The sequence below is a fragment of the Epinephelus fuscoguttatus genome, linkage group LG1 (assembly GCF_011397635.1).
Source record: "Epinephelus fuscoguttatus linkage group LG1, E.fuscoguttatus.final_Chr_v1".
Taxonomy (NCBI): domain Eukaryota; kingdom Metazoa; phylum Chordata; class Actinopteri; order Perciformes; family Serranidae; genus Epinephelus; species Epinephelus fuscoguttatus.
The window spans coordinates 19,242,001-19,269,095 of NC_064752.1; the positions used below are offsets into that span (position 1 = coordinate 19,242,001).

Here is a 27,095-nt window from a genome sequence, read left to right on the forward strand (position 1 = left end):
ACCTCAAACACTGCCTGAAAATAGATGTACAGATGTTTATCTCTCCCTTCTGTCTGATGTTGATATGACACATGTCTGTCACTTAAAGGTATTTTGCCTCTTTTCCCCAAGAGACCGTTTGTATATGATAGCTGCTCTGCCGCTGATGATGCACACAAAGCTCACTTGAAGAGCGGGAACACAAACGCACATACACACCAGCACATATACATTCATGCACATTAAAGTGAAAAAAAAAATCCACACGCAACACAAATGCCACACAGGTATAGATGGATTTTTTACATCAACAGCCCAGAGCCATTTTTTCCTCATCTCCCCCCTCCTCTCACCTCTTTCCCCTCGTCTCACTCCTTCTTTCCCTCATCCTTCTTTCTGTCTTTCCCCTCATCTCCTGAACCTCCAGAGGGTTCCTCCTGATTCATTATTTCCTGTCAACATGTGTGTCTCCTGAGGCCTCCCATGCACTGGAGCCCGTTCTCTAACTTCACTTGAGCTGTTAAATAGGCACACATCCCCTCCTGCTGAACAGCTGAACCCAAATGTGTCCACGTGCTAACTTTTAAACAGGTAACTGGTGCTTTTATTCACTAATGTTGAAAGGTTGGTGCTCTTGCTCCAGGCTTACCATCAAGTGGTGCCAGGTGCGCATAGCCTTAACACCCAAGATGTACTGACAACCTTCCCATGATTTCAGTGGGCATCTGTCAGTAACAGTAGGTAAGTTTTGAGAGGATAATACTCAATTTAGAGTGCCAGGCCTTTTCCCCTAGGTGTTAAATACACCCATTTGCCCTCTTAAAGGCCCCTCTAACAGCAGCTACTTGGAAGTATATCACCAGGTTGCTGCATAAATGGTGGCTTGTGGAATTTAAGCTCATTTGAAATTGCGTCATGGCCCATAAAAAGGTTTTGTTGGAGTAGAAAAAAACATTACAAGCATATCGTTGAAGCCAGAGATATGTAAATAAATGGCAAGCTGAGAACAGAGCCAGCAGTGCTTACTAGGCCTACATGACAGTGCTGGTGCTGCCGTGGGAGTCATGTCAGTGTTGGTTAAAGACTGGACCAAGTAGGTTATGTAAAAATATATGTAAATTTTTAAAAAGTACCCAGAGGACTGTATTATGTAAAATGGAGAGTAGCAACAAAAAGGCTGTGAATGTAAAGTTGGTCCCTTCTTTCAAAGCTACTCTTATGGAAAATAACTCTGTCATAATTTCTGTAACTGTCACACTATCATGTCTCTTTTCCTCTTCCTACTACTGCTAATGGCATTTGCTCAAATCAGACCGCGGCACACGGAAAACAACCAATCAGTGTCGGAGTCTCTAACATAACTGTCAATCATGTCAGTCAGTGCTTGTGAACTGCAGTCAAACTGTCAAACTAGGTGATGCTGATCAAATATGAATCAAGACTCATGTTACTCCATTGCCTATTTCTCACCTCAAATGTTTCATTAACATATTTTAGTGTACTGCCTAACTGTAAAATGAGAACGTTTGTGACCTGGCCGCCATGTCAAGCAAAAACTTTGCACCACCTACCAGCCAGGTAACAAACTTTCTCATTTTACTATGAAATAGTAAAATATGTTTCTGAGAACATGTGAGGTGAGAAATAGGCAACGCAGTAACAGAATCTTGATTCATATTTCATCAGCGCTGCCTAGTTTGACAGTTTGACCAAAATTCACAAAGCAACTAACATGACTGACAGCTGAGTTAGACACTCCTCTGCTCTGATTGGTTGTTTTCTTTCACGTTTGGTAAGACTATTAGAAGGCTACAAGGCAATAGAGGAGGCAGAGGAATATGATTTTTTTTTTTCACAGATTATTTTTCTATTTATTGCTGTGTGAATATAGTGACAATTTCAACAAAGAATTCAACATGTTATTTCCTTGGCCTAGAAAAGGTCAATCAATATTTGTGAACATGAGCTACTCTTTCTTAAAGCCAGAAACCAGAGAAGTGAGTCTCAAACTTGTGATGTCACAGGGTATAATGTCTGAAGCTGCACCCACAGAATGTTTTGCTTCCCAAATGAGCTCTATTCTTCTGGATGCTCTCAGTTCTGAAACAGGAAATATACCAATATACTTATTCCCCTGGGTGCTATAAGTATCATCTGTAGCATCTTTCCCTGGTCATTGTCCACTGTCATTGTCTAGACTTTACACCCTATGACAACACATCAAGTTTTAGCACTCCAATTTTTAGATTTAGGAGAGAGTTGTTCATGTTAACTAATATATTTGGACTGTCACAGATCACAGGAACATTTATGAGTTTTGGAGATGGGCACAGTTCATATTATAGTAGTAGCGGCATAGTAAAAACAGATTATTTTATGCTGAATTCCATGAATTCCTGTAATATCTGTACCACGTTTGGATGGAAACATAGAGATGGGTCACAAATCAAAAGAAAAACATGAAGAAATGCTCAGAGAAACATAAAAAGGTGCTTCCACATGGCCTTGAGGGGCCACTGAATGGTTTGATGAGGATAAAAATGATATGAATCATGAGCTGTGGCCTTTGCACTCACCAGATCTCAACCTAATTGAACACCTGTGGGAGATTTCGGACCAGCATGATAGACAGTGCTCTGCACCACTATCATTGAACACCAAATGGGGATATATCTTTGGGAGGAATGGTGTTCATCACACCAGTCATACAATCTACTGCAAGCCAAAGACCATTGGACCTGTACTAGAGGCTCGTGGTGGCCCAAAACTTCTGTTATTCTATACACAGCACATACAGTATGTGTATGCATAGGCACGCATACAGAAACAAGAACAAATACCTTACTCTGCATCCTGTTTTTCGCCCCTGTTGCTAGCAGGATCGATTGATTCTTTCCCCACAGCATCAGTCCATCGTGTCTCTGCCTTTACCTGGTATCTGCATGTCTTCTCTGGAGAGCGGTATTTGGGGACATGAGGGGAAGGGAGAGAGAGAATAGATCACATGTGATTTATCCGGTGTTGGACAGCCAGTCAGTAAACTATACATGCTGAAGAGGATCAAGAGGTCACAGAGGGGAAGGTCACAACTGTATAAATACTGACACGGCAGTCCTAGACATGATTGGTGTGTGAAGAATGGAAGATGTGACTGTGTGTAGTGCTTATCTTTTAAAAACTGTGTGTTACAAGCTGACCCATACTCCTTTACAGCTTTTCTGTATACAGTATATCCCCAACACTCTCCAATCTCATGATTTAAGAATACAGTGTTAACACTTCTGCTAATCTGAGTGAACTTTATCATATTATGACCACAGAGGCTTTCTATACGGACTGTCACTTGGCACTTTGCACTAAAGCCTTGTTGGTGTGGTTTCAGTGAGTTATGGGCAGTGGCAGAGCAATCTGGCAGCAGGTTGTTGGGGTCAGACACCTTAATGATCTGACCTGAGACCTTGGACTGTCATGTTGGCAATGGAGGGGAAAAAAACACAGTGGCAGTGCCAGTTTAAAGTAGGTCAGTGCAGGCTGACAGATCACCATCACGGTATATAGAACAGATAGATGTAATGTACTGAATGCTTATCTCGGAAGTGATATGCTTCTATGACTGCATATAGGGGATTAATGCAATTACTTTGGATGTGACATTTCTGTCAGTCATTTCTATAATTACACTATCAGATTTAATCTGAGTGTATTCATTCATTTATTCATTAAATCAGTTTTCAGTATATGATAATTTTCCTCGGGACTGACTGAAATGCAGAAAGTCTGGACAGAGGGCATAGCAGTAATACATTGGGGCTCTGATTGGGGTTATGGTTATCAGACATTTCCACTGGAAAAATAATAACCTTACTACTAAAATGACAAACGTAACAGTGTGGCATATTTGTGCAGGAAATATACCAAATTTGGGGGCGTCGGTAGAGTAGTGGATAGTGCCGGCACCCCATGTACAGAGGCATTGCCTCGCTGCAGCGGCTGCGGGTTCGTATCTGGCTCGCGACCCTTTGCTGCATGTCAGTCCCCACCAGAGCATGTGAGCGGAGCGGAGCTGGAGCAGAGCGGAGGAGCAGAAGGAATTTGTGTTGAGCGAAGAGCGGCTATTTTAAAAAAAAAAAAATCTCTCTCTCTTATCTCTCGCTCCAATTTCGCTCCAGTCGCTCATGCCCCACCCAGAATGCATCTTTGCACCTGCGCACACCCACACTATTTTCGTTCAAAACTATGGAGTTTACTGTGTACTTCAGAAAAGAAACTGAGAAGAGAAGCAGCAGTGCCTTCGAGAACGGTCCCTAACTGCAGGGACAGGCGAGAGGGCTTCCCCGGAGGTCGGCCGCTTAACCCGGCCAGTCTCCTCCACACTTTGACTTATTTCCACCCTGCCGACAGCGGTACCATGGAGAACAGTCCCTAACTGCGGGGAGAGGTGAGAGGGCTTCCCTGGAGAATCTACCAAGCTCATGTTTTATTTGTGAATAGAAGATTACAGGTTAGGGTAGTATGATGCAGTTTTTTTGAGCGGAGTGGTGAGCGAGTGGAGCGGGATAAAATTTGATAGCGTGGAGTGGAGCGGAGCGAAGAATGTGCAGAACCAAGCAGAGTGGACGAGCAGCACAAAGTGACAGGTCTGCGAGTGAGGAGCGGAAATTTTCACCGGGTCCGCTCCACTCACATGCTCTGGTCCCCACTCTCTCTCTGTCTCCCCCCTTCACTCACTGTCCTGTCATTAAAGGCAAAAAGCCCACAGAAAAAATCTCTAAAAAAAAAATAAAAAATAATATATATATATATATATATATATATATATATATATATATATACACCAAATTTAGCAGAGTATAAGCAGCTAGCTCGCATTTTTTCCCAAAGAGCTGACAGCATTTCTTTGCCAACTGTAAACTTGTCAATATAACTTTCCAATTTCTTAGTTTATTGAAAATGAACCATTTTAAAGCCCCTACAAGGAACTTTCATTTTGAGTTGATTTTGGCGACCCTGTGGACAAAAGCGGTGGTGTTTCTCCGGAATGAAGCCTACATTTCCCATGAGCTCTAGCGTGTATTGACGTAAAGACGTTTACCTGGCTTGCACATGTGTTTGTTTTGCCGGTGAATGAAACAACAAGACAGGAAAACTTTGCCCCCGCTCCTATCAGGGATCCCAGCTCACCTCTGCCGCGCCCCAGCTCCACCTCTCCAGCGTAAGCGCCACCTCCGCTGAGGTAATCGCAGCAGTTAGCTGGTAAGGCTGAAGGGCTGTTTGGTGAGCACTTCCACGGTTTCTTGGACTGAGTATGAAGGGGTGCCTCGTCTCTTTATTTCTCGGCACTCGCTGGACCCTGTCGACGCCTGGCTGGTACCTGTCGTCAGCCCGGATGAGGTGTTCCAGCCCCGCGACCCCTGCTCTCCTCGTCCCCACTGGGTGAATGTGCGCAACCTGCGGCCTCTGCGTGTAGCTCCCCGGACAGCTAACGCCGTGTACCCGCCGGCTCTTGCCAGGATTGGGCTGGTAAATGCTAGATCGCTAGCAAACAAAACGTTTATCCTGAAGGATTTCCTGACTTCCCGAGGATTGGATTTTCTTTGTGTGACTGAGACGTGGCTGACTGTTGGTGAGTCCAGTGCTTTCACAGATCTTTTACCCGATGATTGCTGCTATTTTAACTCCCCGCGGACGTCGGGTCAAGGAGGAGGAATAGCGACTATCTATAAGAGTCACTATAAATGTAAGCAGCTAGGTAAGATGACATGTGCCGTCCAAGTGCCATAAATCGTTTCGTCCTGGAAGCAACCTGGGGCGGACCCGGAGACAGTTTCCTAAAGGTATGGATATACACTATATAGAAATAGCTTATCTTCACACCGATGGTCTCATTTGCTGTTGTAGGTCACGCACAGACATCAGCAGAAACGAGAGACTTTTGCATATCCAGTTAAAAGTTCCCTGTAGCGGCTTTAAATTTGTTTCTAGTGTGGATGATTGCTGTGGTTCCAACTTGCCCTTACTAGCACTATTCAACACTTAACATCTTTATATCCTTTGACATCTGGCATCCTAAACTCTCTTTCTCCCTCCCTGCCTCCCACTGTGTCCTAGCGGTCCTGTGGCTGTGAAGGTCAGCCTGTCTCTCATAACATATGACCCTGACTGACTATACTGCCTTTGGGGCAATAACCCAAAAAGAATTGAGAGTGTGTGCATATTAGAGTGTGAATACCAGACCTGTGACTGACCGGAACCATCGGGACTCAAAAGGTCAGGCCAGGTTCAGGCAAATATTTACAATTGATAATCGGGTTCGGGTCAGGTTTAGCCTTGTTGACATGGTGCCTGAAGTTCTTTTTAGTGAAAATATAGAGTGAAATTAAGTAAAAATGAGGACTAACTGTGTTGGGCTTCTTCTTGTTCAGTGCAGGGGTTGGTTATTTATGTGAAAACACATGAATGCAACACTTAGGCGATTACAGGTTGTGCATATTCATGTAGCCTAGCTAAGGATGGGGGAGGTAAAACGAAATTGGTCATAGGAGAAGTTTAAAATTAACAAAAAACATAGAGGGAAATCGTTGATGGATACCGTCGTCTTCCTCCACGACAACTCCAAATAAACTACAATGTAAATTGTGTAAATAGTTTGGTGACAGCTGAGGTTATTTGTGGCGGCAACATTCCCAGCAACATTCCCAGCCACACTCTCAGAGCAGAACAGCACACTCTGGGAACTCTCTCAAAAATCACACCAAGAATGAACATTGCCATTGGTATTCTTTTTAGCCTGATATCAAATAACAATCAACAAAACAAACACAATGCTGATATTAATAACAACAGAATAAAAAAAGGAAATGTTCTTGTCCACGTGTACACACAAAAATACAACTTTTTTTCCCAAAGCATAAATGGAAACTTTACTCTTTACTTTGGTTTAAAACAACCAGCAAAAAACAAATCATTTCGTTCACTAATGTCCAACGAATATTATGCATTAGTGGTAGAACAAGGCAAAGCGTGTGACCACATGTAAAGTAACTGTGAGATCCAGGGAGTGTGTAAATAGTCCAGTTATATCAGCCCACATAGCCTCCCTTTAGAGGAAATTATTGTCCTTGCACAGGAGGTGCAGTATTGCCACAAGCGAATAAATGGCATCTTAAATTAAATTAGCCTGGGAGAAGATGACACATTTGGTTGCCATACTGCTCTGGTCCCAGGGGACCCAACGCCCAATGAAACAAATAGTTCAGTGATATCAAGTGGGGAGACAAACAGAGCCAACAGCAGTCTGCGGGGACAGTCTGAGTATAGGAAGGGGACCAACCAGCCACATCTACATCTAAAGAGGCTGTACATACACCAACAGCTCCATGTTGTATGTCACATAAAAATCTTTCAATCAACAGCTAAATGTGTGTATAATTAAAATATAATTATAATAATATTATAATTAAAAGTGGTAAAACAGTGTCAACAAGCGTTTGGATTAGTTCTCTAGGCATTACTTTTAAAGCTATAAATACAGCACGGATATAATACGTCCTACCTGAATAAGCAGGGTGTATAAGCACAGATCTGAGTGATAAGAATTGCACTTTACCACAGTCACATTCATGAGAAGAAACCAAATATCACAAGGAAAGCAGAAAAAAGAAGAGTACAGCTCTATGTGAATGTGAGAAAGAAGGCCTGGTCCACAGAGCACCTGGTGTTAATAAATTCATACACCTTGTTTGCAGCTTTTAGAGTGAATAATGTATTTTGATAGAAAGTTTTATTCCATACAGAAATAAAGCACCCATCAGACACAACACTTTGGTTTCACACTCCTGCAGCAAACACTTTAAGGTTCTATAGACATTTAGAGCATCAGTATAACAGCTGGCACAGTTAGTGCAAAAAACTGCTACCCATCGCCATTTTGGCTGAGTCACCTCCATGTCTGCTTGTGAAGTCAGAGGTGAGAGCCGTGTGGAGGCAATCTTGGCCCAGAATATATGAATGTCATATATTCCACCTTTAAAGTATGCTGACAAAAAATGATGTCAGACCATTATATTGTTGCAAGACTCATTAGAAAAGCTAATGAGTCTTGTAGATTGTGCAGACATACAATAAGCAGGGAAAAGCATGTCCTCAATTATCAGTGATTATAGTAGCATTTGAGACACCTTGTCTTTTTAAATAGTCTGAAATGAATGCTTACACAGAGGTTATTCTACTTACTGCACTATGTGTCACACAGGTCTGGTGGGAGTTAGGTAGCTGAGCCACTTATTTGGCATGCCGCTAACACTGTCCCACCTAACAGTGCTGCTTTTGAAATATTATGCCCACCCTCCAGTCTCCTCCCAGGCCGCCCCTATTGAGTAAGCAGCTCCATTATGAGCCACAAAGACCCTCTAGCCTTGATAACTATGTTAGCTCTGTTAGCACTGTTAGCAGTCTCAGCACGGCTAGTGGTGCTAACAGCATCAATAATGCTGAAAGGGTTTTGCAGTTCGGAGTGAAGTCGCATACTCACTGAGGCAACCTGGAGAGGAGATCAGAGGGTGGCCACCATGTTTCTGCACCAACACTGTCCCGATGGCAGGACGGCGTTACCAGTAGTAATCGAAAATGAGCAGCAGAGCTAGAGCAAGGTTTATACTTCTGTGTCGAATCAACGCACATATGAGTACCTACATATGAGTAGAGGAAAAGTCCGCTAGCAGCTAGCCTAATTTATACAATGTAAAATGTCATAGGCTTGTGATAAAAACATTAGTATGTTGTAATTAAGCCATGTTTAATGTGATTTTAATGTGTGTTTTGGGGTGTTCTGAATCAACTAAACTTAACAGCACTTTACAGAAACCCCACTGTCAACTAGTGCTTTGGAGGTGTAACTGCAGAGTGACACAGACACATCACAGCATAAGTATAAACGCCCACAACGGCGCAGGCCTCGTGCATAGGCTACAGCGTAGGCTCTACATAGAGCTGATGCACAAGTATAAATCCTGCTTAACTATCTCCCACCCAACCGTGATGGTGTGCAGTGCAGTTAGCAGCCAAGGCTAGCTCACTAGTGCATGCCAGAGGGTGGGCAGTGGGCACTAGGCCTATGATCCACACGTTAACACAGCTAGCCAGCTCTCTGTCAGCAGTGTCAACAGAGAAGAAAATAAAAGGCAAGAGATTTACATCACAAAACATTACAATTTCACCACCTTCAAATGGACAGCGCTTTGGAATACGGCACTAAAACTTACTGACTCAATGAGCGCTGGACTAGTTGTCAGTTGATGGGTGCTGGGCTATCAAGAGTAAAATCAACCACAACTGACATCCTGTATCTGTATACAGTCTGCATTATGCTGTCATTGATTCATTCATGCTGTCATAGATTTCTAAAGTTGTAAAATGTAGCTTATTGAGTGAAAAGGTCTCCCTCTGTCATAAAGATCTCACAGTAGTGATGATCCCTTACTACCATTTCTGTATACACTGAAGGTCATTACATTAAGTAGTGTTTAAGGGTGATGCCAAGGGAAGGATATTGTCACCTAAATCAAAAAGGGTTTATCCTCTGTACACTTTTGGACATCACAGATTCACAAATAAATATACTTGTTTGAACTTTGAAGCTGCACTTTGTCTAACACTGACATTTTACATGTTATCATGCTAATGTGAACGTGCTCTCTTGGACTAAAGCTGAGGCTGATGAGACTTAGTTTTAGAGAAATCCTGTGTTAAAGAAGTCAACATGTTTCAAGCCAGGAGATCACTAAAGTCACCAGGAGTTATCCTCCGGGGACCACGAATGTCTGTACAAAATTTTGTTGCATAGAAAACCATTTAACCCTTATCAAATAATTCAGTGATCACCTCCTCAGTGTGAGACTAATAGACCAACAGGCTGGCAGGATTTCCATCCCTAAAGCTAAAAGCTGAGCTACAAAAATCTAATTAAATATATAATAGCCACTGGTGTCTAACATTCAACCAGGGGAAACACTCTAACCCTTGTTAATATCTGCTCCCAGAGTCCCAATATTCATTTGTATAATCTGAACTACAAGTTAACTGCTTCCCTCAGGTTTGATTTGACAGTCCATCTCTCAGAATCTGTCTGCAGAGGCCCGTTATATTCTCCAGAGGGTATTTGTTGATCACTGGCACCATTCTGTCATTCAACAATACAAGTGATTTACCTGAAGACAAAGACTTGAAACAATACAGTCAATGCTCATCAATCTTTCCCTCTGTCACTGTTCTGTTTCTTTAAAGAAATCCACTGCCACCAGTTAAAATATTACAGATATCCACAGTTTAATAAAAGCACAACAGAATGGGTTCAATAATGCGAATATTTAAATAGAATAGAGACTTTGTAAAAAAAAAAAAAAAAGTAAGAAAGTGGTCTAGTGGTCTTTTCACAACAAACACAAAATTGCTTATGAACAAAAAACAGGAGCACTAATGGTCAATGTCTCACCAAAATGCTAATTGCAATTGCAAAAAAAATATTATATAGGGTATTTTGCAACCAGACCCATAATGTTTACTGATACTTCAGCTGTCCCAACTTTTCACTGGTTTGAATGACTCTGTATTTTGCAGAAAGGCATCACGGTAGTTTTCCTGAACTTTTCTCAAGAGGGCGAAAACTGCTTACGCTCTATTGATTTTTTTTTATTCCCCTTTCCCATTCTGCAGACTCTTCACTTTTTTTCTGCCCATCTGTAAGTCCTGCATTTCCTGCCAATAGATAATAGTTATCTGCACAATTATTTGTAGTGAATGGATGATCAATAGAGCTAATATAAAATGGTTAAAGAACAAGCAGCCTGATACCCCAAAACACATTAGCATAAGTGGGTTTGAACGCAGAAGCCACCAGGATGACTATTAAACGAGATGGGTGGTGGGAGACATGGAAATGCATTCTGAGTGTGTGGCTGGTGGCATTACCACCTCCACCGCCACCTGTCAACACACACTGTACACGCACACGCACATAAACATAAACACAGTCACATGACGCAAAGAAAGAGAGAAACTGAGAGAGAGAAAAAAATGCATGTCGCCAAAACACACACACACACACACACACACACACACACACACACACACACACACACCAGTCAAGCCACTCTGCCTCACTACCAGTTACTTTACACACAGAGCCAGCAGTGTGTGTCTGGCCCATCTGCTGAGAGAGGACAGCAAAATGAGACGATGCAAAAGAGGGAAGAGAGGAGAGGAGAGGGGGATGAGATGAAAGAGTGACAGTAATGTGTTAAGCCGGTGACTGTCACTGTTGAGAGAGGATAAAGCATTCTAATTGAATCTAACAGGAAACTGATACACATACAAATAAAAAGCCTTTTGTGTTTATGTCTCACAGGTACACACTTATGCTCGCAGGACATTGTAGTGTGGAAAACCATGTCGGTGTTTTTTTAGACTATGAGTCACATTCACCCATTCACACACTCACATTAACACACTGGTGGCCAAGGCTGCTATTCAAGGTGCCACCTGCTACTCAGTTTTTCAGACACTCACACACCGATGGTTCAGTATCTTGCTCAAGGATACTTCAGTGTGCGGACTGGAGGAGCCAGGGATCGAACCGCTGATCATCCGATCAGTGGAAAAACCGCTGTACCTCTGAGCCACAACCGCTCCACTTAAGTCTGACCATTCTGTGTGCAGGTGTCAGCAACATGAAGGAGATCACACTTCAGGAGACGGAAGGGACAGAGCAGTAGTGTTTGTTTACAACAAAGTTTATGTGTTTTTGGGTGACAAGAGGAGACATGGCAAGAAAACTAAAACTGCATCAACATGGCAAAATTACACTGCTGTTGTGTTGTGAGCTGAACCTTTGTTGGACCCCTTTGTATCAGTCGCTCTTTTTGAAAGCACTGCAACGGACAAGGAACAGCTGATTCATGAAGCTGAAATGAGGAATTATCTACCCGAAACTAGGGCTGCAACGATTAGTCGACTAATTGATGACTAATTGACTATTGAAATAATCGGTGACTATTTTAGTAGTCGACTAATTGGTTTGAGTCATTTTTCATAGAAAAGTACTATAAAAGTACCCCAAAGTGCTCTCATTGCAGCTTTTTATGTTCAAATATTGGCAGCTTTACACACTGTCCCATGACGATGAACTTAAACCCTTTGGCGTGAGTATGAAACACGACAAGTTTGGGAGAGACAGACCAACATTTTTCAACATTATAACACATTTTTCGATAAATTCATTAGTCGACTAATTGAAGAAATAATCGACAGATTAGTTGACAATAAAAATAATAGTTGCAGCCCTACCCAATACCTTCTTATTTCACTACAAAAACCTAAATAAAGTGTCAGCTGGCTGAAGGGAGATTGCCAGGAAGCCGAAAGTGAGCTAGATGATGAGCTAGATGACCCTCGCTAATAACAAGCTCGGCTACTTGCTGGTGGCTTCATTGTCATTTCCATTAAATATCACATTATACATTATGTTACAAAGTAGGAAGATAACAAGTAGACTACTCACTCATCTTTTAAGTGATTATTGTTCAAGCTTCTTCAGTGTTAGGATTGAGGATTGAGGATTGTTGATATGAGTTCATTCAAAGGATATCAACTAAGACTCAGGGCAACTGCGACGGCCATTACTTCCCTGTCTGTTTTTTTTTATTATTATTATTTCATAGAGTAAAAGGATCAATTAACTGAAAAGAAAATTTGTAGATTAATCGATAATGAAAATAATCGTTAATAATTGGAGCCGTTGTTTTTAATTCATTCCATAAAATGCAGCAAAAGTGCTACTTTACCAGCGATATGGTAATGCTCCCTAGAAAATTAAATTATGAGACTGTTACTTTCCAGAGCATGCTCTAATTTTTATCTTTCCAGTTTTTGAGCTTGTTTCCACTTCGGAGCATGTGTGTAGTCCCTCAAAAAAGAAAAACGTCAAAATGGAGTACCAGGTACATGGGAAATGTTCACACTGAGAGTGTGAGAGGGAGTGAGGGTGTGCTGACAGGGTGAAGGGGGAGAAAAGACAGAAATAGAGTTGTTTGTGAGTTTATTTTGAGCTCCATTACCCCTATTACAGATGAGTATCTGCTCTCCACCCTCTTCTAAATGCTGAGGATGCAGGTGGCCCACTGAGGAAAGCACCTATTAATCTCTCCCTGGCCATCTACCTATCTGTCTGCCCATTTATTCATCAGCTCATCTGATGACAATCCACCCTGTCCATTCCACTATTCTTCTGCCTCTCCTCCATCTTTCAGATAATCAGTCCATCAACACATCCATCTGTGCACCCATCCAGCAATTCATCTACCCATCCATTTATCTCCCCATCATTCATCCATTTGTCTATCATCTATCCATCCATCCATCCCAACACACACGCTTGCTTCCATCAGTTTCCAGCGGCTCCATCCAGAGTGCAGCTCAGTTGTTTAAAGTGCCTCATATGAATACAGCGGGCCGTATGTTAGACTTCCTAACAGACAAACGGAAAACAGAGGAGCTTTTCGATCAATAGTTGCTGCGAGCTGTAATCACCTCTGTGACTCGATAGTTCTGGGAAAATGCAAAATAAAGCAAACCGGGGAAAACAATTAAAAACACTGATAGAAAACAATGTACAGACAGTGTTCAGAGGGGTTGATTACCAGGGGAGTCTCGTCTTTGAAATCAATTACCACTTCACAGATATATCCTGTAATTGAAATGGATTAGTGTGCAAGGATTATTCTCCTGTGCCGTGTACAGTAAGGCAGTGTTTGTAAAACTAGACACAGAATCTTTATGAATGAAGGGAGCAATTTGACATTTCAGGAAAAACGCATATTTGCTTCTATACCCATGGTTAGATGAGAAGATTAATGCCACTCTAACGCAAATAGCTACACAGCAACGGGCTAAAAGTCATTTTCAATGGAAGCCAATGACACAAAGCTACAAACTGACATCCAACATTTGTCACTGTAGACATGCATGACGCGCTACAATATTATTTCAGCGCTCCAATAACACGGTGAAGCGTAAAACAATCATATGTTTCTGTTTCTAGAAGTGGCACTGTGTTATTTAGCTTGTTAGCTGACTATGCTAGCTCTAATGATGCACGGATACAATGGGGTGGCGAAATGTGATATTGAAATGGGGCTCAGATATTGGTCAAAGGCACAGGTATTTTTTTGACCAAATACAGCTTTAGATTATGTTGATTTGTTGATCAGGAAACCACTAAACAAGGGTTAACAAACTAATAATTGCTAGGGGCGTGGGGGGAAAAAAATCGATACAGCACAATATCGTGATATTTTTGTATGGCAATATCGTATTGTCACACGGTGCCAAGTGTTTATTTTTTTATTATGAGATCAATCTGACAAATACAAATTAAACATTAGGTAGCCTGCTAGAATAATATAACAAATTGCTTTTTCAGTCCACTAGATACATTATGCTGCTGCCAAAAAATGGCTGAAATGAGATGAACAGGCTGTAAACTTATTAGATAAACTCTTATTAGATAAAACAGATACTGACAAAGTTTTTCTTTGGGGACATAATTTATATTGAAGAAAAGTAATAAATCCCAATATATTTTATCACAATACCAACAAATCGAAATAATATTGTATCGTGACTTAAGTATTGAGATAATATCGTATCGTGGATCCTCTGGTGATTTCCACCCCTACTTATTGTCATTCAAACTAATATGGTACTCTTTTGTGATAAAGTTACACGAGAGTTGAAATGTGCAGTGGAATTGAATAGATTAAAAACAAACAATATATCAAGGTCTTTGAGTACATAGGTTAATTGGATCAGACAATGAAAGAAAACACAGTGAGTCTTGTAGGTTGTTGCTTCTTTAAACGGTCCACGAAGGAGGAGCGCTCTGTTTTAAATCAATAAACTCTAACTGTAGGAGCTTTTTTTTTAAAAAGATGGTGTGTGGGTCTGCTGCACTGCCAGCTGCTGTTAGGCTCAATTGGATACTTCCTGTTTAAGTGGTGTATCAAACTGGGTGCCCAACACAATGAAGTAGATCTTGGAGTAACATAGTTCTAGTATCATCTTTATGATTAGAGTATTTCAAATGATTTTTTAAAAGTTCAGATTTGATAAGCAAGAGTTTGGTGGGTAATATGATGGATTTCAAAGAACAAAAGAGGAGTTCAGACTTGGTGTGCAAATTCCATTGGTTGATCTCATCATTAGACACATTCTTTCTTTTATGGACACTACATAACTGAAGCTTTTGACTGCTTCAAATAATGGTGCCACTGAACATACCATTACTGCTTGGCAAATTGTTACAAATTCCAGCCTATTGTAATACTGTGTAATACTGGTATAATTATGTCACTTTCTTTAACGTTAGTTACAAAATTGGGACCTTCTTTTGTTTCTGTTACTTTCTTGCTCTCTTTTTATGTTAATGTTCAATAAAAAGTTGGAAGAAAAACAGTTTGGGATTTAAAGAAACCAAATAAGGGTCTCCAGAAAAAAGGGATAATGACAATTGACGCTGAGGATGCTTGTTCTGTAAACCAACGCAGTAAGCAGAGGCTCTGTATGACATTACCCTCAGGGGAGTAAGAGCTGAATATCTGTTATTTGCAAGGTTTGCTATTTCAGACAATCAACGAATTATTAAATCGTTATTGATTCGTCCTGTGTTCTCTCAATGGAACATCTGCAATTGTCTGCGAAGGTGAACCTCACTGGTAATATTAGCAAGAGGAGAAACAAATGCGGAGGGAAGAGCTTAGCTGCACATGTCATTCTCTGACACCCCTCCAGGCCAACCATTAGCAAGCAAGAGGCAATCACCATTTCATCAACGTTCACTGCACGCCCTCTCCCCATCTCTCTTTTATTCATGTCTTCTTCCTTTTTAGTTTTGTTTTTCCTCCTCCATTTCTCATTTTCATTCTAATTTCATCACTTCTTGCCCTCTCTGCTCTTCTCTCTTTCCCTTGGTTGACTGTGGTGGTGGTGGACACGTCCATTCATTCGCCTCTGTATGCGCTGACGAATGTTGATTTGAGCAGAGAATGCAACCTGGTGGTGTAAGATTTTGTGTCTACGTGTGGCTAACACAGGTGTGTGTGTTTGCGAGTGTGTTGATGTTTGTGTGCAGCCTCCTCAGGGTGACCTGATGCACCCTGATGGCAACGGAGGAGAGCATGGCATCCAGCAGCGCCGTTGTTATGGGATAATGGAGGATGTGTCACTCGTTTCTCTCATTACAGGTCTCTATCGCTGTCTTTCTCTCTCACACACCTCTTACCGGTCTCTTTCCTCTCACACAAACACACACACACCTGTATCCTTTTCCTTCCCTACCTCTCTGAGAGGCTTCACTCACCACCTTATCGGCTTAAACCAGCTCTGACAGTGCTGGCCCCACTCACACACACCTTGTCTCGGGGGCACACCACATTATGAAACAATTACTCCCTTAATTGACAGTTAATTAATCTAAAGTCAATTTGACCTTGCCAGCCTAACCTTGAGATTGAGAGCCGTGGTAGTCGTGACACTGAGGCGAGGAACTGGGCTGATTGTGGGATGGAGGGAGCAGAAGAAGAAGAAGCAGTGAGGGAAGGAGGGAAATGAAGGACTAATGTCGACTTATCTCTACACCGGTGGAGAAATCACTCGCAGTATCTTCTTGTCTGAGTAAAGATAGCATGGGATATGTATCTGTGTGTGCGTGTGTGTGCAACATTACACCTTATCAGACAATTGCCAGCTTATTCTGCTGAGTTGATCATTTAGGTGTTAATTACGCCTCTCATTTGAAAACTCTGCAAAGCCTTGGTGTTCATTCTCGCAGGCAACCATCTTGGCTACAGTCTGTCTGTGTGTGTGTGTGTGTGTTTCCAGATGTCTTTGCTGGTGAAGTTGCAATTACCAGAGAACTGTCTTACTTCAGTTGCATTTTTTTTCTCAAAGTTTGTCTTAACAAGATGGTCTCCTCTGCATTAAATCCTCCCCATATCAAACACAGAGAGGCAGGTGATCTTTAGTGATGAATGTACCCAACTGATCAAGAAGATAGTGTAAGAAACATAATAGACAATCACTGCACTGCATACCCAATATGCGTACTATTGTTCAACATATATTTGTGCACGTAAACAGAAGAATGTATTTCTTCTGATGCACTGAGCTCTAATTACATGCCACTTCCTGAGAGCCTCCTTGCCAGTTGGAGACACACAACCATTGTAACCTGGGCCAGCGTCAGGTCTTAAGGTATTTGCAAGCATGATGAACCTCTGGAGTTGTTGGTTTCTCATCATTTCTTAAGATAAGTAAGTGACAAGATTAAGCTGTTAGAAAACGTGAACCGCAGGGAAACTCCTTGTGTAATGTTCTATCACAGGCATCTTCATCACCACATAATGTTTAAATAAGTTTAAATGCTAACATCAGCATGCTAACAAACTGATGTTATAATGACCATATTTCATGGCACGCCATCCAAATCATTTTTGAGATATTTCAGTCTGGATCAAGTTTGACTGACCTCCCTGGAGCCATGCCACTAGCATGGCTACCAAAAAGCCCAAACCACGCTGTACCCATAACAAAGCTTGATAATTACATAATATGTCATCCATTGGTAATAGCAACCTTACCGCAATACTTCATATTCTCACGACCAAAGTTATTCACGTCTAAGGGTAATTATTACTTACTGACTAGCAGAGCTGCCTTGGTAGCCGTTATTAACCTTGTCATCACTACCATATTGCATCATGGGATATTCATGCCGGCACAGTGTCCAGTGTTTGCATACTGTGATATTTCACTAGAAATATTTTATACTAAGGTTTCAGACATACTAAAAAAATCTCATACTTTTTTTTAGCGTACTAGCATGTTAGTATGGAATTTTAGACGCACCCAATACCAATATCTGCTATCATGCTCCCCCGGGAGAACATTTTATATGTATTTGATTTTAAGGCATCAATCTGGTGAATTCTGAGAGCCAAGTTATGATGGCAGAATATGCCTAGATTTCAACATCTTTGTGATTTTTATGTGTGAAAAATGTTCTGTTTTTACTGATAAAAACACTAGTGGTATGTTATGGTGAAGAGTTACACTTAAAATACAGCTAAGGATTAGTGGTTACACATTTCAGTAATCAAAAGAAAAATGACTAACGTACTGATCTGCCTCTGGAGGGCTATTTTATTATTTTAAATCATGTGCAGACAAAATGTTCTTTTAAAACTCTCTCACACACATGAACACAGTTACAGATATGCAAAACAACACAAAATACGCAATACGAAAAGAAAACAAAAGGTGAGACTCAAATAAATTACACACAAACAGACACAAATTACTGCTTTCCTCCTTCCCTCCCTCCCTCACGATTTGGAAGTACAGCACCCTGAATCAGAGCATTTGCGGCTTCGAAAAGAAGATTTCAAAAGCACTCTGGTAGTTGAATGCCTCTGGGATAGGGCCATTTATGGCAACCCACTGGATCCGTCGCGTGCACGATCCGGCCGAGGCGTGGGTGCCGAAGCTAATCGCGGGCATTCAAGTCAATGTAAGCTGCTCCACCAGAAGTGCCGCAGCGCATCCTAGCCACAGCCTAGAAGCGGCTTGGCGCTCCACTCCGCTAAAAATACACGCCAGTAGACGCTCCAGCTGGTGCGCTACAGAGTGACATTTTATCTGGCCGATTTTTGGAGACTATGGCGGAGCAAATTAGACTATGGCGGGCCGCTATAGTCTCATCAATTTATGGGAAACACTGGGTAAAGTTTAGAACAAAAAACATTATGGTTCAGCTTATAATAACTAGGTTTGCTACTAGTGTAATGTAATGTCATGTGACACATGTCAAATACATCAAGTGACATACATCACTAGTAGGGATGCACCGAAATGAAAATTTGTGGCCGAAGCCAAAGCTGAATAATATTAAACGCTTGGCCAAATACTGAGTACCGAATATTGTTGATTAGTTTTCCATTAGTTTTTACAGATGAACCCCCTCCAGATTAGTGTTGTCAGGATACCAAAATTGGGACCCACTGTATGATACCAATGAAAACATCATGGTTAATAGTATCAGGATACCACAGTGAAAATGAGGCAGGTGTTCCTTTTGTCATTTATAAAAAGATAAATCACTTTTCTATAATACATCAATGATATTTCAATGGAATAAATTACTTATTGACTTATTCATACTTCAAAAACAGCATCAGTAAGTGATATATAGGGGGAATCAAAATAAAATAAATAAATAAAATAAGAATCAACCAGCCACCCTCCTCCCCTTCATAAGTAAAGAACAGTCCCTAAAGTGTGGTGAAGTTTGTGGGCTGTGAACGGCTCATTTCTCCTCTGACACGTCACATACCTGTGTTCAGCTGGCTCGGCTGTTCAGGTACTTCTGGGCAGTCATGACACCAAGAAGAGGATATCATTGGAGCCGACTTCTCTGTCGCCGGTAAGCCGATGGCCGCCATATTTGACAGGAATGCATTACTGTCTGTGTCTGTGACCCCCGTTCAACCCACAATCAGTGTGATTCGCCTTTCGTTTCTGCTGGTAGTTGAAATCTGTAGGCTGCTCGCACAGCGTGCTGAATGATTTAAGCCTATTTTGCTTGCTCAAAACTATTTTTAGTCGCAAATGCGAGTGCCGTGCCAGCAGATCACCACACTGCCGACATTTTATTCCGCCCGTCACGGCACGTTGTTTGATTGCGTTATCAAAACACGCCGCTATTATTCGGCCTTGCTTTTAACTTATTCCACCGAATACCGAATGTGTGGTTTTTTGCAATATCCGGCCGAATATATTCGGTTACCAAATATTCGGTGCATCCCTAATCACTAGCACAACATGCTACACATACTAGCTGAAATAACTCCATTGCCTTTTGGTTTCACACAGGTTAAAGTCTAGAGTTTTTTGGACCCATCCACCTCTGCTCCCACCCATGCTATGTGGTCTTTCTCATTCATAACTAGGGCAGTTGCTTGAAATGTCAAAACACATTCCTTCTCGATGTGTCTTATATCGATGCCAAAGGGTGCCTCTGTGCGTCTGTATCTGACGCAGAAGGCCACTGACCAAGTGTTGGTATTTGACAAATTGGCAGTGAGACCAGGTTGTCAGATTACCCTGTGCATTTTAATATTGTAAAATGCAAATGTAGGTTTTGTAAAGAAGCATGTCCATATTCCTGATTGCAAGCCCTCCTGATGAAATTACATAAACCATATCACTATATCACCCAACCTTGTCATACTGGTTGTGGGTGGGAATAAGGGAACAAATGCTGATGAATCAAATGTAACTACATGTGTAGTTGCACCAGCCTGTGTGTGTCCTCACCAAACATATTAGCATAATACTGCATTTGTATTAAAAATGCACTCGGCATATAATGTCAAGCAATTCCAGAATCACAATGACAAGGGCAATTGTTTACCCTGCTTCAACTTTATATCGTCACAGCTGTCAAATTAAAAGTTCAACTTCTTGCCATGCAACCCAACAGCAGTCGACACTCATCAAATCAGTATCAGGGCCAACCATAACGCAAAGACCCCTATTTACGTTTCGACCCTTCTCCTAACAAATGTCTACAGATTTTCTGTATCAAAATCTATGGCGTGCTGGATAAATTTGTCTCCACTTTGTGTGTCTTTGACAAGACAGAGCTCCAGCTTCATGGCCGACTGAATTTGTGTGATTAAAGACGACAAGCAAAACCATCTGCTTGTCACATCCATCTGTCATCGCCCAGCGTTCGCCATCAGCCGCACATCACTCAAAAACAACAACAGCAAGTCGTGAAGAGAGAGAGAGAAAAAGAGGGAAGGGGGGAGGCATACGCTGATATGACTCAGAAAGAGAGAGAAGGGAGGAAGGTGAGGAGAGAAGGGGGAACTGAAGAGACCGCGAGGTGCAAGAATGAGTCGGAGGGTGTGAGCTGAAGTAAACGAGGGAGTGGGGGTGAAGAGACAGAGCGATGGGTGATGGAGAGAGGGATAAACACAGCAAGAAAAAGAAGGAGACAGATGGAGACTTTCTGCTGCCCATCTCTGAGCCAACCTGTTGATGTTGCCCTGTTGAGCTCAGATTGTTTTATAGTTACAGAGTGTCCCGCCAGCTCCCACCAGCCAACGATCGAATCTCACCAGCACTTTATACCCTCCACTTCCCCGACTTGTCATCCTCTCTTCTTTACTACTGTGTTTTTTTTACAAAAAACACCAACAGCAAGTTGAATGTGCTCACTCCTACAACAATAACAAAAAACACTGACCTGTTTGCAGACCCAAATCAACATTAAGGAGGACACAATTATTATTCAGATACATAAACTTGGAGCCTTTTCCACCTTTCCAGTAAATATTTCAAATAGCTGCTTCCGCATAACAATCATTCAACAGATTACTTTATCTAAAGAAAGTTTTTTTTCCTCATCCTGACAAGTTTTGGGGTTCAGTGTCTTGCTAAACAACTCTATGTTTAATCACTACCCTGCTGTTTCAGCTGAGCCACAGCCAAATGTTTTATCTAATGCTGCTGTTATTATTAAACTTTCCATCCAAATGATATATTTCTTATGTCTATAAATTCCTTGTACATGAATGCAAATCCATTTGTCTATTATCTTGAAGGATGGACCATATTTTTAAGTTACTGAGTGAACATTTTTCAAACATTCTCTCAGAGGTAATTTAATTTAAGGCTCAACTGTTTTCACTTATTGTGGGTGATTAGACCTCTGTTCCAGTTGATGCTGGGCAGACTTATATGATGTCACCGATCTCCACATACTAATAAATGATGAAGATGTAAGTTGTTCTACCCTAAGTTCAACAGCAGGAAAGTGAGACAGATGTCAATCAAGCTCAGTGTGAACATACTGCATATTATTTGTATACTTAAAGAGACAGTGAGATTTTTTTGAAGTGGGGTTGTAAGGGGTTCTTATTCAAAGTCAGTGTATTACATACAGTAGATGTCAGTCAGCATGTCCTCAGTTTGGAAAAGCAGAATGGAGTCCAACATGGAAGCTAAGCAATTTAAAGCCCAATTCAGACCACTGATTTGCGATGAGACAAAACCCTTTAAGAACTTTGCAGAGAAAAGTTGCAGCGGTGTGAACTGCCCACCTGAGCTCGACTCAAGCCAGCTGATGGCATCACCTGCAAATCAGCTGGTCAAATCAGCTGGTCAAATCGCTGGCGGCTAGTTTTAGAAGGTAAGACATGTTGCTTGTTTCTACAGCTAATCAGTTTGTGGTGAAGTGCTGGTCAAAATGACCGTGGACAGCATGTTCGCTTGCTGCAGGTGCTCTGTCCCTGCCGAGCCCTCTGTTTCTGTCCCCACATGTGCCAGTGTCAGACGGTAAGTGGCTGCTGCTCACTGTATGTGCTTATATTCAGCCACAAAATAAGCCTTAAAACCGGCAAGCAGAGCGGAGTTACAGAGAGTTGTTGCCCTGAGATGAAACACTGTCTTATGTAGTTGCATAGGTGTGAACCGGCAGGTTTTTAGAATGTTACAGAACAGTACATTACAAGTAGCTGAATGTTTCAACTCATCTCATTGCGAATCTTTGGTCTGAACTGGGCTTAAGTGTATGCTATATTGCAAGTATTTTCACCTCTGTTGACAGGGTGGCCAAACTGTGGAATTACAGCTTTTGGAGCAGTCTCATGATGCCATGGGGCCCAAAATGACTTTTCCCTATAAATTGTCATAATGAAGGAGATGTCTGTAAATCAGCAGATTTTTTCAGGTATATCATCTTTCCAGTACAAACACTTAAATGGCCTAATTTAATTTTTTTACGTTCTAAAAGTTGTAAAATTCACCAATAGTTATGTGACCGAGCCCAAGATTGAGCAGTTTGGAGTCCATATACATGACTGAAATTAGTCCACAACCACTGCGTTATTTACCACCCCTGAGCTCTTTTTTTAAAAAGGAATAAATTTTTTCAATAGGAAAGAATGGGCTTGGAACAGACAATCTCACTGGAAGTCACAAAGTATAAAGAGATGGACTGACACATTGTTAGTTTTGATTTTTTCATGGGTTTTGAGGTCTAAAATAACAAAACAGAGTCATAATGCACTGGAGAATCAGTGATATGGTAAAAGAAAAATGTAACTTGCAATGACATCATCCTCTCCTCCAAATCTTAAAAAACTAAAGTCACATGACCCGCTATAACATGACTCTGCATTTTTTAGCAAGCTGAGTCAAGACTGTATGAAACAAGTTTAAGCCACACCTCTGTGTTTTTTGTGTGCAGAAGACATCTTCTTGTTTCAGTGTATCTCTACTTTCTCTCCACATCTTTCCCCATGATTCCTCTGTTTCATTCATTCTCCTCCTCCTTCTCCTCTTTCTTTTCTCCCCTCTCACCTCAACAATGTCCTCTCATCCTCAGATAAAAACACAGTCAGCAAAGGGGCCTTTGGGAGTTTGTGGGAAAACCAGCCCTCATCTTTCATCTTCCCATCCTGGCCCCGTTCTTCCCTTCTCTCGTCTCTCTCCCCCTCGTCCTCAGGACTTTCTGTCTCCTTTTCTCCTCCTCCTCCTCCTTCTTCTCCACCCCTTCTCTTTCTCTCCCCCAGCCACTTTCTCTCCATCTTTCTCTCCCTCCCTCCCACCAACTATCTCCAGGATTATCGATTTAGCGTAGGCTGTGATTGAGTCTCACTGGGTGTAATGCAGGCCCTAAGGTGTCTTCTGAATGGAGAGCATCATGAGTTATGGACTAACTATAGTCACTCTTCCACAACACCTGAATCACAGGGAGACACGGTACACACACACACACACACACACACACACACACACACACACACAACCACAACCACAAACACACACACACACAGAAACTGCTTTCCCCAATGCAAACCAACCCTTGTGTGCAAAAACAAGGACACACACATTGATCATACTTACAATCCCTGACACACACACACACACACACACACACACACACACACGTCAAAATAACTTCATTTTAACTGACTTAAAGTTGCCATTTTATAACCTCTTCTATAACCTTTACATTTGCATTCAGATCAAACTGCATCCAGCAGTGACCTCTGGCATTTAATTTCTATTGGAATAAAGGTATATCACACATCTAACATTACATACAGGATTCAACACCACGAGCAGCCACAGATATGAGTGGTGTACAGCATTAATATACAAGAGAAATGACTCATAATAATGTCAGTGGTAGAAAAAAAGGCTTTACTCACCATCAAAATAGAAGGAAATAACAAGTGTTGGTGTTGAGTCATCTTATGATAATATGCTTTCAGTCAGTAGTGCACTTTGGTTCAGGTCCCTTGAAGCTCAGCAGCAGTAACCACGCCATTCATGTTTGAGGCACTGGCTCATCTGTATTCAGTAAAAATTATCTACAATGTGACAAAACAGAGGTCCTAAAAAACTTAATGTGCTGCAGGTCCATTCACTCAAGAACTGAAGTACAATTTTACACTACTTTATACTGTCCTTTTGACCCCACTACAGTGCATACAGTACAAATTCAGAAAAAGGTTCATTCAAAACATACAAGCTCCTAATATAACATGTACTGTCCTTGAACACTCATGTGCAATGACCGCAATGAAACAACCAAGTCTGAGCTTAAAATAGTGGTATTTCATCAAAATCACTTTATTCTATGTCTCATTCAAATGGTAACCAAAAATAAACCATCTGCACTAAATAACCATCATGAACGGCTTTTTGAACTCCAGAATTTTAAAAATCCAGTAACTCATTTATGGTAGAGGGAGGGTTGTCCATTTTCCACCAGTCACTGAGGGAAGGTCAATAAAAATATTTGTAGCTTTTGGAAGGGTCGAAATAAAAAATAAAAAAGTCACACCCCAGCCACCCTTCTCCTCTGACAAGTGAAGAACACACCCTAATCAACTGAGAAAGTAACCGATAATGAAAATAACTGTTAGGTGCAGATCTAATCATAAACCTAATCCCCATAGACATTTATTTCTATTTTCCTTTTCTCCATGTTTTGAATATACAAATTGATGGAACTGATTTGATGGAGTGCATTTCACTGATATTGATATTTTATGATTTCATGTGACAAATTGACGGATTGATTGATAATATTTTGCTGATAAGACTTGGCTACTAGCTTAGCTATTACTGAATAAAATTTTGACTGACACAGAGGAATCATTGATATCGTTGTATTGGTTGCTCCACATAACTTAGTAACTAGGCTAAGTAAAGTATGGTAAGAGGAAAGGGAAGGTGCCCCCCAGGGTAAAATGCCTCCACCATTGTAATTCCTCTCCTACTGTACAGCACTAAATCTGCTCTCAACACATGTACTGAATAGCTATGCTGTTGTGAATTGCAATATTTCATCTGAATTTCTGCATTCAGACGAGATTGTTTATAGATCTATTCCATCAGAACATTTTAAGGTAAATTGAGATAAGTTTTGTCACTGGAAAACAGTAATTTATGTCTTTATATTGAGTTGTACATAACTGGCTTTGAAATATAGCCTTGTGGGGAGAGTCATTTAGTTTATTTTGAAAATGGGGGAAAAAAGATTTTTCTCCTTTAAAGTAAACATGTAAAGTTAGACTCCTTAGGGCAAGACGCCCCCTTAAAAGGGAGGCAAAAACCCCCAGGGGCATCATGCCTAAAAATATTATTTAGTTAGGTTATCTAGTGCATGTACTCCTATGTGACTTTATGTAGTTCATATTTAATGTTACATAGTGGCAGTAAAGTACTGTTATTTCAGCAGCTTGCTAGCATTATTAGCTAGCTAGCAATCATTAGCATTGCTGGGAGAGTTAGGCAACATGTTTTAGCAAGCTTGCCAGAGGAAGACATCCTGAAATAAAAACAATTAGCCTGAAGGAAAGGCTAAAGGGCTTCCAGATAATACATTAATGGGTCAGGGTTTGGATTTTGGTTTGTTTTATTTAGTTAGACACTCATTTTGTAGCTCAGGAGCTTCTTGCCCCAATTTTGGGGTATGATGCTCCTTTACAAGATTTTCATTTTTGAGCTAATGTTATACCTACAAGGTGTTTATGCACCTTCACATGCTAAAATCATATCTAAATATTTTTTTAATTTTACAGTAAACTGACTTTGTTCTAAAGGGGACACTTTCCCCCATCTTACCTCCAAAGTTAAATACTTGTACCACATCCTTTAAGTCTACAGTAATGGCTAGCTAACCTTTTCAACAAGGCATACAGTGACAGGAAAAAAAATGATTTCAGCATCTTATCATTTATAATAACCGTTACCTTTTATACAGAAGACAGTGTCCATGGTTTGTCTTGACAGTCCCAACATCACCTGGTCAGCAAAAGGGGCGGTTTGTCGGGAAAAAAAAAAAACGTTAGCTTGTTGCCGTTGACGTTAGCCGTTGGTGGCTAACGTTACTGTTAGCTTAGCAGTGACTGTTATCTACTAATAAACACGGGTAATTTTCGTCGCTTGCTGCACTCGCCTTGACCCAAACTGTCTCCTCAGATGTTGTAATATACGGCCTCCCTCCTACAGGTGTCGAAGCTGAGTTAAGAGAAAAAAAAATAATGTCAATTTTTATGTTAGCTAGGCTTCTGATTAACTCCATTTAAGCAGACACTTCCGGTCACCTGTGTGGGTGACCTGCATCTGAACTTCCGTTCCCTCAACGCTCCTGAGTGGCCTGTCTAGCCTACTAGAGGAGAGGGGTTTTTGTTTGTTTGTTTTGTTTTGTTTTTAATAGATGGTATTATGTTGTATCTTTATTTTGTGTGATGCCTAATTGCACTTAATTCACTTGACACTGCTGCTGTCATGTTTGTTTGTTTGGATGATGTAGATTGCTGTTTCCTGTTTTGTTTTTTTTCCTAGTTTAATTCTATTGCAGCTAAGCACAAATGTAGGCTATCTACATTAAATATTGACCATACACATATGAAACCACAAGCACTTCTGGGAACACTCAGCCTATGAAATTATCAGGAGTGGGAGCACTTAAGTAGAAGTTAAAA

At 41.2% G+C, this 27,095-nt stretch overlaps 1 protein-coding gene across 3 annotated transcripts in view; it reads right to left on the reverse strand.

Moving 5' to 3' along the window:
* LOC125896440 (neurexophilin-4) overlaps positions 1-26,748 on the reverse strand; it is a 168,121-nt gene extending 141,373 nt beyond the window's left edge. For 2 of the 3 annotated variants that reach the window (XM_049589065.1, XM_049589209.1), the window contains exons 1-3: positions 26,361-26,748; positions 24,309-24,470; positions 2,820-2,930 (exon numbers count right to left, since the gene is read on the reverse strand). The gene's annotated coding sequence lies outside the window, so the exon portion shown is untranslated. The remainder of the gene's footprint in view (positions 1-2,819; positions 2,931-24,308; positions 24,471-26,360) is intronic. The other variant, XM_049589126.1, reaches the window with a different exon arrangement.
* Positions 26,749-27,095: the final 347 nt, after the last annotated feature.